Source organism: Charadrius vociferus, unplaced genomic scaffold (assembly GCF_000708025.1).
Source record: "Charadrius vociferus isolate BGI_N301 unplaced genomic scaffold, ASM70802v2 scaffold312, whole genome shotgun sequence".
Lineage (NCBI taxonomy): Eukaryota > Metazoa > Chordata > Aves > Charadriiformes > Charadriidae > Charadrius > Charadrius vociferus.
The window spans coordinates 150,267-168,755 of record NW_009647214.1 but is presented as its reverse complement, the minus strand read 5'-3'; the positions used below and the strand labels follow the sequence as shown (position 1 = coordinate 168,755).

Below are 18,489 nucleotides of genomic sequence, written 5' to 3'. Positions count from 1 at the left end.
TTTAAAGAGGTCTGATCTTCAATGGAACATGTTAGGAGGTTACTTGTCCCTATGTATGTAGAGAACCCAGACTTCACCCGTTGAATGTAGGAAACCAAGAAAATATGTCACGAATCTCATCATACATGGCATATTTCTTATTCTTCTCTTGAAATACAAATTATTGGCTAACATCAGACTTCAGCTGGCTGTGAGGACATTTGGTCGAATTTAGTGAATTTTTTAATATTTTACCTACCAATGCTTCACAATTAAAACTTGCACATTCTCAAAATGGTTATGAACCAAAAAGGCTTTGGCAGATAGTCAGTCCAGAGCCAATGCAAAAAACTGACTGGAGCAAGAAGCCTGATAAAACAGAGGAAACAAGAGTTGCATGTCAAGGGACAGAAGCACTTGGTCTTTTGCAAAAATCTGTGGAAGTGGGCGACAAGTACAAGCTGTGGACCTATATATATCCATTAGGAGAAGACAAATAACTTACCCTGCCCTGAGGAGATCTCTATTTTGAGATTTCAACTGTACAATCTTATAATTAAATTCAGCTCCACTAAAACTGCTCATATGTTAAGTTACCAAGGCTGAGCACAAGGCCAGGATATCCATTACTGGTACCAGAGGAATCAGAAGAAGATAAAGGCAATGATGCCAGTGGGAAGGAGGAAAACTAGTGTTTCCAGCCTTTACCTTTATCCTTTGAGATCCACGAAGTGTCGGCACTACAGGTCTGAGTTCAAGAGACACTGAAACACTGCCAAAATCGTCAAGAGGAGGGGCTTGGGGCAAAAAAGCAAGGATGGAAAGAATGATTTTCTCCAGGAGAACGATGCTGTATATTAGCATCTGAGCACAGTGACTCTGACCATGGTAAAGGCTGAGCCTTAGCATAATCACCAGGATTCAGATCATTTAGCTCCTAAAAAACAGTAGCAGAGATTTCTTTGAGTAAAGACCCTGATATTTCTGTATGAGCATGTAGTCTGAAGGGTCTGCAAAAGGGTACATGGCTCTCTATTAGAGATATTCTCTGTAATGTTTCTGGAAACAGAGGGAAGACTAAGACTAAAGTGCAATTGCTAAAGTGCAATTGATGAAACTAACAACCCCCCCCCCAAAAAAAAACCACAACAAAAAAGCATCAAAACATAAATGCAAATGTACCTTCATTCCTCAAAAACAATGGAACACTGCCCTTTTTACCATGTATTTATAAGAAAGGGAACTCAAATATCAGTCACAAACTAGTAACTATATTTAACAAAAAGGAGTGAAAACAACATAAGTAAAATCAATACAAATATCATGATGACAGAAAAAAATCTCTGATCTCAGAATGACAGAGTGGATGATACTTTTCTAAAAGACTTTCTAAAAGGAAGGAGGAAGACAAGTGGACATCTTTTCATGTCTAAAAGACATGAAAAGAGATGATCCCAAGTGAAATGTAGAGTGCATGAAGAAAAGATGCAAGGCTGGGTAAGATTTAAGAAGGAACACTGATTATTGAAGGGACTGAACAGGTCAGGAGAGTAGGGGATAAGATTACTAACAACAATAAAAAAAATTTCCATTAATATAGATCAATCCCTTTTTGGGTTGCTTTTGAGGCTGATTTCTTTAGTGTGGAAAAGCTAGGTTACCTATGTGAATTTTACATTTTTGTTCGTATGACAGTGATATTCTACATCCATTTTACAAACCAAGGCACGGAACAGCTCCCTGCACATGGGCAAAGACAGGACCAGGCGAAAAAATTCTTCAGTTTGCCTCCCTCCCCAAGCAACTAACAGCACTCCTTCACTGCTAACAGTTCTCTAATAAAATAGGAAACATCTGCAGAGTAATGCAGAAATATAAAAAAAAACCCAAACAAAAACCAACCAAACCTCTTCTGAGCTTTACCTTAAGTTTTTTGTACTGAACTTGTACGCGCTCCTAAGCAAAAACTATAAATATTTCCGAGCGCCTAAAGCTGTGATACGTGGAGGTGATTTAGCAAACACGCAAACCATAAAAACTGTGCCCGATATATTTCTCTTCTAATTTAGAGTAAGTGGGCCAGCCTTATCTCATATATAATCATAATTCTCAGTGACATTTAAACCAAAACCCAAGTAAACATTTAAACTAAAAACCTGCAAACCTCCATAAAGCTTTACAAATAGTATGTCATTTTAATATAAAGCTAAGAGACAGGAGCATAAACAATGTCAACACAGTCACTAGTTTGCAGTTCAGAACCTGGACCTCCAATATTATAAAATTAAATCTGTACATTCACAAAAAACATTTTTCAGACGGTGGCTTTCTGAAGTGGAATGGGATCTGCAGTACGCAGTAAAGCCATACCATTAGAAGCCAAGAAATACAGGAATAAAGAACTGCGAAAAATAAAGCTTAATTAGCTTTAGAAGTCAAATTAAGAAGCAAAGCAAAGGAGGCTTCAGACTTAAAACGGTATGAAGAAAGATAATCTGTGCAGAATGAAATAGATGGAAAATCTAAATGTGGTTCCAAAACAGGAGAATAATTTTCACTGGGGGTTGAGAAGAACTGAGATTTTGAGCATGGGACAAAGGTACGACAACTCATGGAAGAGGTATATGGGAAGAAATTATTTCTAATTATTGAATCATAGAATCATAGAACAGTTTGGGTTGGAAGGGACCTTTAAAGGTCATCTAGTCCAACCCTTTGCAATGAGCACGGACATCTGCAACTACATCAGGTTGCTCAGAGCCCCGTCCAACCTGACAGTCTGATGTACTGAATGGAAGTAAAACTCAAAGATTTTACTGTGCTCCAGTCATCAGCACTGGATATCTCCAATGTGAATGAACTGCAAACATAACTGAACGTCTGCTGGCATTAATATTCAAATAAACCAGCTAAGTTTTGGGAAGCTAAAGGGATCAAATAATTATAGGCTGCTGCCTACAAATACTTGAAGAGCAATTAGAAAGATGACGGATCCAAATTATTCTTGGTAGTATCGGACGATATAATGAGGGGCGACAGCCAGAAATCACAATTTGGAAGGATGGAGTAGGATGTTAGGGAAACCTTTCTCGTGGGAAGGACAGAGCAGCACTGCAGCAGGTAAGCAGGAGAGGATCTCAAAAATTCCTCTGTGGAGCTTCCAAAGCCTGGGTCAGCCATGGCTGACCAGATCTCATGACAGTCCTCCTTTGAGTGGGTTGGACTAGATGTCTGCAGGGGTTTGACTATTTCCTTACCCTCTGTGTTTCATATATTCTTACAGAGGTTTTTATAAAGGGAATTGTTTACTTCTGTTCGTACAGGTTCCAGCACAACAGTCACCTCCCCCACCCCCATTTTGAATAGGGTCCCCTATCTACTACTCCACCAAAATTAAAATTCTTATCAAAACCAGCGTGTCAATCAAAACCAGCGTGTCGACAAAGTGGAAGTGCAGAAAGCCAGTCCTGAGGACTCTGCAAAAGGCAGAAAACACAGGCGGAGGTGAGACAAACCTCACCACATCGTTGAGCTGCTGCTACAACCATCAGCTTGGGAAGCGGGTGGGCTGTAGGCACCTCCCCAGTGCCTCTCAGTCACAAGAAAAGCCTGCAACAGCACTGCTAATACGGAGGAGAAGAAACAAGGTCTGATCCTTCAGATCAGCCGTCCCACTGCGCGCTGAACAAGACGTAGGACAAGATGAAATTTGCCGACTCCTTCACTAAGAACAAATAAATATATAAAAATAACGGGTTGATTCGCAGCAAGTAGTCTGTGCTGATGAATGGCAGTTGTGTGTAAAACGAGTTGAGCAAGGTTATTGGGGTTTCTTTTGATACAACTTGAATGAAAATCAGCTTCTATGATGGTGTAAGTATTCCCAGAGTAGATTCCTTAATTATTTGCAGCCTCGGCTCATTCAGATAAATAGGCTGGGCTAATATAGGTTTGAGCTTCATGTAGAAAAAAAAAATAGTTATTCATTACAGATGTGAGTATCTCTGCTCCATCTACTGAGCCGCATACTGCAACTAATAATAAAATGCAGAGTGGTTGAGCTCATGCCTCACAGTTAACTTTATAATTTCATCTAGTCAAGATTTGCTTTCTTAAAGCCCTATCAGATAAATCCTAAAGACCCAACACAACCTTTTACAGAATAGCTCCAGAATCGAGGCCTTTTTAATGGATTCACGTAAACAGCGATTTATAGTCCAGAGTTACTATTGTTAATAAACTTAAGGTTTTTGAGGTTTTTAGATTCTCTTTAGATATATTTCCCTTCATACCTCACAGATGTAATAAACTGCAGTATATCAGCTAATGAATGAAAGAGGACATTCGTCTCACAAGAAGGCAGCACCACAGAGAGTGTTTCTGCTTTTTACAGACACTTGCAGCGAAACTGGGGGCAAGGACAATGGAATTGAGACTGACGTCCCCCACTCCAGGACAAATTTCAGGTTGTAAATGAAGAGACACCACCACAAAACGCATATACTATACTGCCCTCTTCTAATAGTCTCAGAGTATTTTACAAGGAAACTCAGTAACATTATCCCCATTTTTCTAATATAATATCTGAGACACAGAAATAAAAATTAATTAATCTAAGGTCACTTTACATTCTACTGATTCTGGTTCATCATTCCAGTACCTGACCGCCTCCTGAGTATGACCCACTGGAGAATTCTTACAACTTTTATCTGCTACTTGCCTTCAAAGACAAACCATATTTCAGATATCTCTCTTCAATCATCTTCAGCCTAATCGGTATGATGGCAATCTGTGCAAATAATTCTTTAAAGCACTCTGTGATGTCCACCTTTTGTTGTCCTACTGGTAAGTGTAGTGGCATCTAATGTATAGTCAGTTGATGAGCCCTGAACGTTTTGTTAAATGACATTTAATGTCAGAAACTAGATATAAAAAAGATAACATGATATGCTGATTTCCCATAATTATCTCACAACTCATAGAAACACGCATCTGGGTGCTTCCCATTTCTTTAACCTTCAGTCAGCTGTAGATGTTCAGGCTTGCACAGCCAATGCGAACAAAGAGAGAATCATTTCTTTAACCATTTCTTTAACATTCAGTCAGCTATAGAAGTTCAGGCTTGCACAGCCAATGCAAGCAAAGAGAGAATCACCAATGGAATTCCCATGTCCTGTGTCTCTGGGAAATGCATCATCCACCATGACACTGGTTTAAGATGTACATCAGGTTGCTTAGTGAATCTGCATTTATTCTCTTGAAGACTATATTCAACAAAATCAAAGCAAGGCTGAATGATTTTTTAATGGATGACATTTCGCCCAAACACCAAGTTGAGTATTTTAGCAATAACAGAAAATTCTTTTGACATGCATTATATCCAGACATAGGATGAAATAGTCCCTAGTTTGAAAATCTAGCCTAATTTCAGTGGATCGGTATCCTTAAAAGATCAATGTACTTTTGCTGATAGTTTCTTATAATGAAAGGGGGTTTTAATTAAGTATAAATAGTATTCTATTATGTCAACTACAGACTAAAGCAGTGGAACCAATTACATTAGTAATACTATCTTAACATAAAGTGAAAATTCCTCATCTAAATATTAATAAGCAGCTTCTACTATCAGTGTGCTTTATCCATTTAGTGCATACAATGGCATTTCTGGCTTCAGTACAGTTATGCATACATGAGTCCTAGAATTTAAATATTATTCATTCTCAAAACTTCCTTTTACTCCTTCTTCCAATATGTAAATGACAAATATTGAGGTAAGCCTATAAATATTACTTTCACTTTCAGGCTGTACAGTGAAGTCAGAAGGAGTTTCCTGCAGTCCAGCAGTGCACTGGAACTCATGCTTACCTAGTTGAAAGTGGATCCCCTTGGTCTCAGCAGAGCTAAACCCTGAAGTGATTTCCTCTGATGGTTTTCCAGTTCATATTTATTTTCTGCACCATTATTTTATGTAGGTATTAATTCGGAATTCTGATCAATAGATTGTGCTTTAGTGCAAGCTCACTATTTGTAATAGTGGTGGTTGCCAGCAGCGTGATGAAACAGATATTTGATAATTCCATGTTGCAATTTCAAGTGTGCCATTCTCTCCATCCACCTAAACCAGAATAATATTGTGCCACAGATTACCCCTCTGTCACGGAAAATCACCTAAACAGTGTTCATTTTGATGGAGGAATGGGTAATCAGAGCACTCCCCTTTCTAACTATTTTTATCTTTCTACCCTCTTTTCTTTCCTACCCATGTTCCCAGCCCCCACACCAGTAGTCATTTCAATAATGAATAAGATTAAGGGAAAACTGAGTCGCGCACTTCCCTTTCGCTGCTGGGATCACAATTCGAACCTGATCCAAAGTACTAAACTAAACCAGCACCTGATCTTGAGCTGCCATCCACTTCACGAAATACCCTGTCCATAGTTTGCTGCAAGTTGACATCAGTGGCAAACTGTGCTCCAGAAAAGACGAGCATAGCGCTCATTACCGCTGGAGCCTAAGCCAGGGTTGAGGTCGTTGGCGAGGAAGTGTGGGAAATGGGACTGCGCTGGCATCTCACCTCTTGCTCTTCAAGTTTCTAGTACAGTTTCCACAAAACGCAGATATTAATTTTCAAAAGGTCATCTGTGTTTTACAGTATTCTTAAAATTTTCTCCTATTTCCTCCACGTATCTCTTCCAGTAGCACCAATGCTCTCTAGTAAAACATGATCTCTATTCAAAATCGTTCCATACTCCTGCTTTTTAGAGAAAATACAAAAAAAAACCCCACAGCTATGTGTGACTGGATTCATATGACAGATTAATTTGAACATCCTTTCATGTTTTTATATCTATTTTAATATTCTAAAACTCTTTACCTTTCAAAATGTACTGATACGTTTTTGAAAGCAAATTTCAGTATAAATCCCTTTCTCACTTATTCTCATTTTTCTGTAATTAGCTTTTATTTTGCCATGTTCTATGCCCAATTTCAGTTAAGAAAAATGTTTTGGTTTGAGTATGTGAGAAAAATGCAGTTGGTCATTTTCAAGTTAGCCAAGATGAAAATAAATTTCTTACTTCCAAAGGCTTACGGGTTTTTTATGTACTCAAACAATATGAGTTTTGAAAAAAGTAAATCTTCAGTGAAGAATCATCACAAAAAACTAACTCATATTCAATTTAGTTAGAAATAAGCAAGCAAAGCAATTAATCCAATTTAAAACCTTTTCTTCTAAAACGTCACTTTCTCCTTTTCTACTGCTTTTCTTAAGAGGCTAGAAAATAGATGCAGAGTAAATGCTAAATACTGTTGAGCTCAAAGTAGCCAGTATGATTTCGATCACGACACTAATATTCTCCTTGAACTACAAAATGGTCAAATACCACTCCAAAAAAATATAAAGAGGAATGACTCCTTCATAACCAACAGGGAAGCAGATGATCGTTTTGGCACTATGGACATGCAGATTAACTATCTAAAATATTATGTTGAAAAAGTGGTAAGATTTAAGTATGGCCCAGAATGAAGATACAAAGAAAAAAAATACACAGGAGGTCCCAGGGAACATTATAGCGTTAATCAACCCTCAGAGAGTAAGGGAGGAAAGATAAGGAGCTTGGTTTGTCCTTCCTGAATTTCAGTGGATGAAAAAGTACTTCTTAGGGCAACGTGCCAAAATGCAGTCCTGGGTAAACACAGACGAGTCGAGAGTGGAGAGAGAAATATTCAAAACACCAGTGTTAAGATGATACTGAATCCTTGAAAGCAGATGAGGCTAGAGAGCCTGCTGATGAAAAGGAAATAGGATAAGAACAGAAATTTGTGGGATGCCCAAAGAAAGTAAGAAAATGTTGTTGAAAGATCCATTGAATTACATAGCGGAGGGAGAGGAAGATTAGAAGAATATGGTGTTTCTCCTTAGGTTGAAAAAAATACCCTCCACTTTAAAACAAGATTTAGAAATGATGTAACCTCTGTGAGAAGAATTGCTTCATAGCTAGGGGACCGGAGATCAGAAAAGTCTCAAAAATAGCTCTTCCCTCCAAACGCAAGAAGAGGAGCCATATTTTCCACTGCTAATGCTTACTAATTGTCACAGACTTGGTACACATCATGATCAGTTGTCCTTTAACAGTTCACAGGGTAAGAGTAAGCCCATTCATTAGAACATGTATTTCTGATGGAAACTACCAATCCCATCCCCTTCTTACAACGTTATACTTGCCAAAGAGTTATACTGAATATAAAATTGCATATTACCTTTATCTTCTGTTTGAGCTAGTACAGAGGGAAACTGTTTTGCACCTGCAGCTTTTATAAGGCAGGAGTGGGATTTTAAAGGAACTGCTGAAGTGACTGAACACTTTATGTGTGAGAGCCAACATGTGCTCTACATACTTACATTTGCTTAACAAATCATTATCAGCCAAATTAAACTGAAGTGTGAAATATGGCACTCTGAAAAATGACATATACCACTTTTGCCCACTGGTGGAAAGAGTAAGGCAAGAAAATAGGAAAAGCTCTCACACCATTCTTGGGATTTTGAGCTTTAAAAGACTAGTCAGAGACATGCATGCATGAAAATAGGTTCTATCAGAGAAGTAGCTGTATTTCTTAGTAAAGTAACGCCTAACTCTTTTAATCACACAGTGAGTGGGTTCAAGCACCTCCATCTCTTAATCCATTCAGGACTAGACATTTTCCTAATGCTTTAGCATTACCAATTCTCTTCTCAACCATCTTCAATTCACAGAGATCTCTCTCCAGTGCACTTGAAGAAAAAGGCCCGTAAAGCAAAATGCAAGGCTGTGATGAATTCATAAAGAATGGGAGAACTACTTATACATAAGTGTATGTATCGTAGCAATATCTGTTTACAGTTGGGCTCACGATATTCTGGAAAACTGCAAAACCCAAGAGCTTTTCCATGGGAGTGCACAACTGCCAAACTGGAGCAGATCAGCAACTGAGTGTGGGGCATAATGAATAGGGAAAATGAAGCCAGAAAGGCCAAATGAAGCATAAGTTGAATTTGATACTAATTTTCTGGCAAAACACATTTTGTTTTGAAAATACCGATTCTCCAAAACTTTCAGAGGAAATACACACACCAGAGACTGACAGCAGCCATCACTACTGAATGTCAAAACCCAACTATGAAGCATGGGCAATTGTTCTCACTCCTCTTTGTATCAAGAGTTCCATGATTTATTTTATCAGCGAACAAGCCTTTTTTTTTTTTTTTCTTTTTTTTTTTCCCTTTTTTAAAAATATATCATATATGAACAACCAAACTCTGGTGGGATAGAGACATGGTCCCTGTCCCTCTACTTGGCTGAAAGGCACTTAATTCTTCACAAAAAGTGAAATGGTTCACCCAGGAAAAAACGAGAATCAGGCTTTCTTGGATCTCATCTAGGAGGGAGAAAGCTGGAGTTAAACTCCCTTGTCTGAACTGGGCAGAAACTTGAGTATCAACCTCCTGTGTACACCAGGCAACTATGCACACCACTAAACCCTAGTGCAGAGAATGCTGTCTTCTGTATTTCAAAGAAAACTTCAAAATATTTCAGTCTCATTCAAATACAGGACGTCTTTGCAATCATAGAATGGTTTAGTTTGAAAGGGACCTTAAAGATCATTGAGTTCCAACCCCCCTGCCATGGGCAGGGACACCTCCCACCAGACCAGGTTGCTCCAAGCCCCATCCAACCTGGCCTTGAACACCTCCAGGGATGGAGCAGCCATAGCTTCTCTGGGCAACCTGGGCCAGTGTCTCACTGCCCTCATAGTGAAAAATTTCTTCCTGATATCTAATGTAAATCTCCCCTCTTCCAGTTTGAAGCCATTCCTCCTTGTCCTATCACTACACGCCCTTGTAAAAAGTCCCTCTCCAGCTTTCTTGTAGGCACCCTTCAGATACTGGAAAGCCTTATAATAATTACTGTTCTGGAAATGTTGTACCATATGCTTTAGGCCTGATGATCACTAAGTTCCAGTGGAAACATGGATGAATTCATTTCTCTTGGGGTATTCACAGAAAAGAAATAATTTGCCTACAGTCTGTTTAGTCAAAAATACCTGAATGCAGACACTACAGGTAATGCAATATCTTGTCTGATAAGGTTCATAAGTCAGGCCTAGAAGAAAGGAAAATATAAGTTTTTGCTGCGAATGCAATGCCATATATACGGAACGTACACACGTTCAGTCACATCTGATGTTTTTCTGCATCATCTTTTCCCACCAAGAGTCATTAAATGCACATTCAGCAAATCTGGTACTCAAAAATAAATGACACACATAGATACACATTTCCCGAATCCCTACACTTACCGAAGTGGGTTGGAAAGTTCTCAAAACCTTCCTTGGGTTGTTGGAAATTACTGCCACCTTCAATTTTATTACCTCCAGATCTTTGCCACCTCTAGTTGCAGAGATGTGAATGATGAATCATTGAATTGATGGCCCGGAAAGGATTATCTGTCATCTGTTAAAATTACAGGCTATGGAGGTAAGGATGTCTGCAGTTAAGCATGGGCCTGATGTGCTTTTTATAATTTTGATTCCTTTAAAACACTTGAGATAAAGTGGAGCCGAAATAGCTCACTACTTTACTGGCATTGTTTAAGGAAAAAAAGAGTAGTTTTGGTAAACATTAAAAACTTATGCATTCATTTTTTAAGAATTATAAACATCTTTATTCTGCTGAATAAAATGTTGCCCTCACAAAAAGAGTTTTGCAATACCTGAGAAAAATCAGCCACCAGATGTGGTTGATTTGCGTTATGAAAAAACTGCGTTTGCACATGCCAGTGGATAATTGTTTGGAATTCAGAAGCAAAATCTACAAAGTTTCCACCCACAGCAACCAGAGGGCTGGAAGTCGAACAGAATTTCCCCTACAATCCTTTCTCCTAAAAGCTCTCCCTGGCAGCTGTATGTAGCACTGGGCATACTAAATGAAAAGGGAATGTGTGGGTTGGTTTTTTTTATGTTCTCAATGTCTCCCCTTCTGTCCTCCTGAGAAGCCATCTGAGTGGCACATACATATGAAAAGACTGGTGGGAGAGACCTTCTAGGTGTCTCCTCCTACCTGGATGCTTAATTGATTATATACATTCTATACTTATATACATTCTATACTTATATACATTCTATTTGTGGTTTTAAAGACAGAAGTATTCCTCTCTCTATAGAGACAAATGCAACTCAGAGGCGCTGGGTAATTTGCCTGCACTTACACAATCAATAAATAATGAAGCCCAGTGCAAAACTCAGGAAATTGGTTCTGTCTCCATACATAAGAGACACAGCTCCGTCACATCAGCAGAGGAACAAAAATCAGAACGTCTTTTCTTGTGATTTGTCATCCTACCCTGAGTATCCTGAGGGATTATCAGAACAGGCAGCAGAAGGCCAAGGACGGAATTGTTCAAGATCTCAGCTAATGAATAGAAGGAAAAAAGATGGTCAGTTGACAAGGGAAAAGAACTGGCTATTGTTCTGATGATGAAAGATGCACTTCAATAGGCAGGCGAGTTGTCTCCACCCTCCCATTATAGCTCAAATAGTTTTGTTGGTGGCTCTTTTATAAGAATTCAATTGTTACAAAGATATATATCTTCCAAGGACAAATAAAGCAATAAACCCCTACCTTAAGAATTTTCAGTCTGAGAAATTTATCTTTTCATGCAGCATTTTGAGATAAAAAACAATGATGTCTTTCCATCAGCCAACACTCAGTCAAGAACCTTGAGAGATCAGACTGTCAATGAAACCAGACATAATGAACAGCGATAATGGGAAGGAGAGAGAACTTAATGGGAAAGTTCATGACAGAAAAAGAAGGTGCAAAAAAACTTACAGTGTTGGTGAAGCATGCCATATGTGTAATATCTTCACGCTGTTGGGGCCTGCACAGATTTTATTTTTAATTAAAAGCATTATTCATTTTAATTAGCAGCCATGATTTATAAGTGATGCTTTCTTTGAAAAACACATTGAGCAATGATTCTAGACTACTCGGTCCAATTTATCTGTGATATAGCTGGCATACAGCTCAGGGACAGACAGATAAAAACGCCCCATGAAGAAAGAAATAAGCCAACCCCTCCACAGGTCAAGCATTATATGAAAGTCATGTGCATAAACAAGACATTAATATTTTAATATTATTTTTAGTGTGACAATGAGCACAGTCTTTTTCAAATCATCATGGACATGTCCCAGTCTAGTTCTAAAAGATCTGATAAACAAAATTTGTGCTTAAATTAATTCAGCTTTAACAGGTCTGTAACTGTGGCATTTTTTTTTCTTAAAGAAAAAAAAAAAAAAAAGCATTCATTGACCCATGCTGTTAAATTCACGGTTACAATCCAAAATCAATTGTGCCTCAGCCAGCTTTCTATCAGCGGAGTCTTTTGTTTGGCAAAGACTCAGCTCAAAATGAAGGGAATTCATTGGGGTGATAATTTGCTGTATGAGCACCTATAGGGTTGTTAAAATAAAGGTGCTGTGCCATACGCAGGTGTTCCAACATTCTTAAACAGTTCGTCCAGTATCCCCAACGCACTTGCAATCACAAAGTAAGCAAACTCAGTAACAGCAATTCTTCATCTAGCATTTAGTTTGGAGCCCCTTCTGGCACACGCCGCCGATCCCCTGCTCTAAAGCACATCCCTTCTGTTCAAATGATGCTGATGGACTGTAAGGAGTTGCATTAAGGTCTCGGTCAAGTAAATTACTTCGGCTTCAAACTGTCAAGTAAACTTTGCAGCTTTGCACTTCATGTAGTACAGTTTGTGATAAAGGCACAGGAGCCCCAGGCTGCTGGGTTTGGCCATAAAACCACCCATGAAGTAATCATCCAGTTCAGTATGTGACGGGGGAATATCATTTACACAGCAGAGACGCACAGTTGGTGAATTGATTTAGTTCCAAACCTACTGAAAATTGCTTTTACCCACCTACCCCCAAAATCCATCCTTCTAAACCTTCACGGGACAGGAATCTGGGACAATATCGGTCTTGAGATGCGATAACTGTCTCACCGCAACTTTGCCAATTCTATTTTTTAAAAATAATTACCTGCTTGCATTCCTGTTAGTACTTCAGTAATCTTCCAAAATTATGAGACCACATAAGCCAAGCTGCTGGAGGGATCTACAGTGTTTATACATGTATATAAAGATGTACATATTTACATATGTATATGTGTATACATGTTTCATCCTGATCAGCCAAAGAGGGAAACAGAATGAGGCCAATGCTGCTGGTTTTGTTTGCATGGGTTTTGTGTTTTCCGCCTGTATTGATTTTTCTGGCTGGTTGCATGTATAATTGTTTATGTAGTGTGAGTGTGCCTGTGTACGTGCTACGAGATCAGTCAAGTCCAAACACCTCATGCAATAACACAGGCAAAAATATTAAGCTCTCAGTGAGCAAAAGAAATGATCATAAGACATTTTGTCTTGAGATAACGGTTAAAAAAGGGCATTATTTTTTCTCAGACCCTTAATGAGCTATATTATCAGTGCTGAAACATTCCCAAGCAGGATAGGAAGATAAACTCCGTAAATCTCACTAGCATGGTGCAACACGTCTTCTTATTTTTCAAATGATAAAACACCTCGTTGCCTTTTCAGCACGCAGATAAGATACCAGACACTTCTCAGTATGGATAAGGCCACTAATTGATGAAATGGAAACTGTTCATGTTATGCTGTTCTTAAAAATGTTTTTGTGCTGATCCAGTCTCCTTGAATAAAAATAACTGTATATACATAGCATACTGTTTGCTTCACTTGCAGTTTTTATGTACTTTGGTAAAAACATAATAAAACCAAGTTCTCAAACTGGATGAAACTGCTTTGGGTAGGAGTCTGCCTGTTAGAGATGAGAAGTGCCCTTGGCCATTCAGCCTGCGTGGTATTTATGAGCAACACTTCATTTTCACAATCTTAGAACACTTACAATAAACAATAATGATAATCATTTTCAAAACACTTGCTAAATTTCAAAATATTTTCCCAGAGAATAATGTTTGCCTCTCTCTGTTTTGATACGTGCATCTGAGTCAGTATGTTGCACATAACTTTGGAAAGGTGAGAAGTTTCTGCTTCTGATATTGAACAGTAAATCTTGAGCATTAGCCTCTTAGATCTTTAAATAATATTTACTATTGTAATACGCATGGGTTTATAAGCTACTTTAGAAAGTAATTTAGAATATGAAGAAAGTACATAACCTTTTTCAGCTCAGCTGTGAAATTACAATTGCATTCTCACTCTAACTACATAAATAACACCTTTCTCCATCAGTTCTGGGATGCACAAATCCTTCCTCTCCATAAAATTTACCAGCCTAATAAATACTGACCTAGAATCACCAATCTTGGTATTTACTAGGGACTCTGACTGAATTCATAAATCAACATAATACCTAAGTGGGCAGTACTACAATAATTTTATATATTCTATATAACTATTTCACATAATATATTTAATGGTCAGAAACGTTACACATTTAGCTGGCAAGTCTCTCCTTTAGCATTTAATAAATGCCACACTTTTACATAAGAAATTGCATTTCAATCTAATGTTTTTATTTTGACTGTGCCTAAAATGTGCTTATTGTAGCATACTGCATCAATAAATGAACAATTATTTCTCAGTGGCATGTAAAATACATAGTGATGTCAGCAGCATTAAATTCTAGTGCCAAGTAGGGAAACAGTTAAATGTACTTTAACTATAAAATTAATATTATACTAATTTTAATAAAAGGAAAAGATTTACCTTATTATTTTTAGTTCAGACATGCAGTCATGTGCAAGGTAATTCAATACCCACTGTATAAAATATGAACTATGAAAATGTTTTACAGATGGTTTTAATCAGCTTCCTTTGTTTAACATTAGACGCTAACCTCCAGAAGATACATACAAGCTGCACATCCTACAGGTAATGCTCTCCAGATGGGATGTTTTCCCCGAACATCATGCTTAATAACACAAGGAATAAGGAATAACATAAGGAATATGCTGTGAGGAAAAAGCACCTTGGCAAAAAATTTCTAATGTCATTTCGTATTCAGTGCCACGACACATCTTTTCCAGCTTGCCTACAGTACGCCTTGTGGAAAACTCCCAAAACATACAGCATAAAAATGTCTTGAATTCAGACAGCTTTATGTTGACTGCTCGGCTCTAGCAAATGCTAAATACAGTAGTGATATCATCTTAATTATTAACTCCTTCCTTCGGTTAAATTGTACAATTTTCCAGCTGTTCTATCTCTGGGTTATTCCTGCAGTCCTAGCCCATACCGAATTTTCTCAGGCTACACCAATTTCATCCGGAAGACGCTGTTGCAATGAGTGAAGCAAGTACACCTTTCTGGGCAACAAAAAATGAGCTTTCCTTGCCTGGATGCTGGTTGGCAGGGAGGAAGAAAACACCAAACTTCTTAAATTCATTATTCGGGCAAGAGTGAATAGTAACGCTGTTTCAGAGAAGAGGTAACCAGCTAAGGAATTGCAACTGAGTGGTAAAAACATTCCTGGTGTTTTACCCCACTAGATCCATTTGCTGAACATCGTTATCTCAATACCTCATTCAAATATTGCCTACTTAGAAAGGGAAAAGCCCCCAAATGCCCAGATGATTCCAAATATTCTTGTTGAAATAAACCCTGGAGTCCTTTGCTCTGATGACTTGAGCAAAAAAAGGAAACAAAATCTCCCTTTAACCGCTCCAGAGTGACAGCTCAGGCAGAGACTACAATCTGTCCAACGTAAGGTCTTAGCCCATGTCCATAAATGTCTCGTTATTCCTTAAGTGGAACATGGAGGGAATTTAAGCACCTTTATTTTTGCCAGGGATGTCCACCGACAGGCCTGAGCCTGGTAAGACTGTGTGCCACAGCGACATCATCTTAGTAGGACTGACACGTTCAGGGTCTGGCCTGTCATCTAACAACCCTCTCCCTGGGAGGAGTTAATCCTTTAGACACCCTCAGTGAGCTTTGGGAGTGCTCAGTTCCGCACAGCATTCGAAAGTCAGCGTTATCTCAAGTAAAAAATACAAATGGAGGCGAAGGCGCTGACTAAAGTGAGTCCCTTACAGGTCATCACCTGGAGACCAGAGCCAAGGCCAGAGATGAGTTCAGTTCCTTCCTCCAGGCAGCAGAGATCCAAATCCGACTCCCTGCACCCTCGGGGTGGTGCTCGAGCCCGGAGCCATAAGACTGTGGAAGGGAGACCTGCACCCCTGTCCTGCGACTGCCCGTGCACGGAGGGATTTGATATTCGCTGGATCTGAAGGAGGGAGAATGACCCCCCACACTGGTGCTGAGGGGACACAGCTAAGACAGAGGAGCTCAAGATTAGCACTGCTACAGCTAGAACCACTTGTGCATGTGATTTGATGGCTGGTCACCTGAAAACACAGGGACAAGGCTGTAATTAGAGCAGTAATTACACAGAAAACAGTAAAGTCTACAGGTTTAACTTACTAGCTATGACTCACCATCACTCATTACTGTCTCTCTCTAAAATACCTAAGCTTCTATGTTCAAGTGAGTAAAAGCGCGAAAAATACATACTGTAATGCAATAAATATGTTAGATATTTACTTTAAGATGAGAGATTTTCATCTCACTGACAATACGGTGACCATAAACAGCTATCTCAGGAACGTAGGTCTACCTGTGTGTCCCATCAACTCAGCCTAAAAGGCACCACAGAAGAGCCCTGTCTGGCCCTGATGCAGTAGAGGTGCTGCTTTTCTTCCTACCACTACAAAGTACCATTGAATTCTGTCACCTATTTGTAAACAGAAAGGAATGATAACAGCTTGTTTCATGGGGCTAAAAGAAGGCTTTGCTCAATAACGACAGCAGCAATGGATATAAAACATGAAGAAGCCCAAGAATGAAGAAGTCACAATTGAACATATACTTCACCTGCAGTACTGTGACCAGCTCTGCAGCTCTCAGCACAGGAAAGACACGGACCTGTTGGAGCAGGTCCAGAGGAGGGACATAAATGATCAGAGGGCTGGAGCACCTCTGCTACGAGGACACGCTGAGAGAGTTGGGGTTGTTCAGCCTGGAGAAGAGAAGGCTCCAGGGAGACCTTACAGCAGCTTTCCAGTATCTGAAGGTGGGGGGACACCTTATCAGGGAGTGTAGTGATAGGACGAGGAGGAATGGTTTTAAACTGAAAGAGGGGAGATTTAGGAAGAAATTCTTTACTCTGAGGGTGGTTAGACACTGGAACAAATTACCTAGAGAAGTTGTGGCTGCCCCATCCCTGGAGGTGTTCAAGGCCAGGTTGGATGGGGCTTTGAGCAAACTGGTCTAGTGGGAGGTGTCCTTGCCCATGGCAAGGGGGGTGGAACTAGATGATCTTTAAGAGCCCTTCCAACCCAAACCATTCTATGATTCTTCACTTCAAAGGTTTGCAATGGGAATTTTGGAGTAGAATTCAGCTGCAAATCAACACCAAATCACACATGTATAATGTATGTAGGTTTCTAAGCTCCCAAACAGTTAAAGGAGCCTGGGGGCTATTCAGGTGACTGGACAGTAGGTAGTTGTTTATGGAGTTGAAGAGTTGACTCTGCTTCAGTAGCTACAGTGGGTACTTATATATATATAGCAGACACAGACGCATACATATAGACCTGAATTTAGGTATCTGTATCCAGACTTGAATTCTACCTTTCTCTCTTCATTATGAAATCATGCATACCTTCTCCTGTCAACCAGGACATAAAGTATCTCATTCCAAATACATTTCCAACAGCCTATCCACGAAACACAGTTTGTAACCATCAGCCCAGGCTTGCAATGCCAAAAACCAAAAAGGAACCTGGAGTCACAGGAAAAGCCTCTGACACAAATATATTTTCAAAGAATAACCATGGATGTAAGAAACTACATTTTCCATTAGGCAACTCGGTCGCCCCAGAAAGGGTCCTGACATCGCTTTAAGAGCAGATGTGTTCAGGGTTTCTGCAAAAAGGCATGGATAGCTACAACATACACACTGGAGATTTTTTATTTCTTTTTTTAAGTGCATACAACTGGTAGTCTACAGTCAGCAAAATAGACAGAAAGAGATCTGCAATCCAGTGCTCTTGAGTTGACTCAAGCCTACCTTACGGGGTTCACATCCCTTTGGGAGTTCCAGCACACCTAACTGCGAAATACTAATAAACACTAATTAAAATGTTTCCTGCATCTGAGAACGGTAGTAGCTCTTGCATAAGAACACACTCCTGTCTCCCATACTTATATTACTGAAGCATTTGGAAGTTTAATAAAAATTTGGATTTGAAATGGGTTGTGACAGGCTAAGATTAACATCCTCCTACTGCAGTTGCTTAGATGTAGGGAACTGGCAAGACACAGGCTATTTTTCAACCAGACAGGCATGTTTCTCCTGACAGTGACAGAAACATTTCCACAAAATATCCTCCTGCTGTCTCCAACACTAATGAAA

General features: G+C 39.2%; 1 protein-coding gene across 1 annotated transcript in view; it reads right to left on the bottom strand.

Moving 5' to 3' along the window:
- Positions 1-18,489, bottom strand: part of SUPT3H (suppressor of Ty 3 homolog (S. cerevisiae)) — a gene marked incomplete at its 5' end in the record, with an annotated part of 89,010 nt that overhangs the window by 53,425 nt on the left and 17,096 nt on the right. The window lies entirely within an intron of this gene.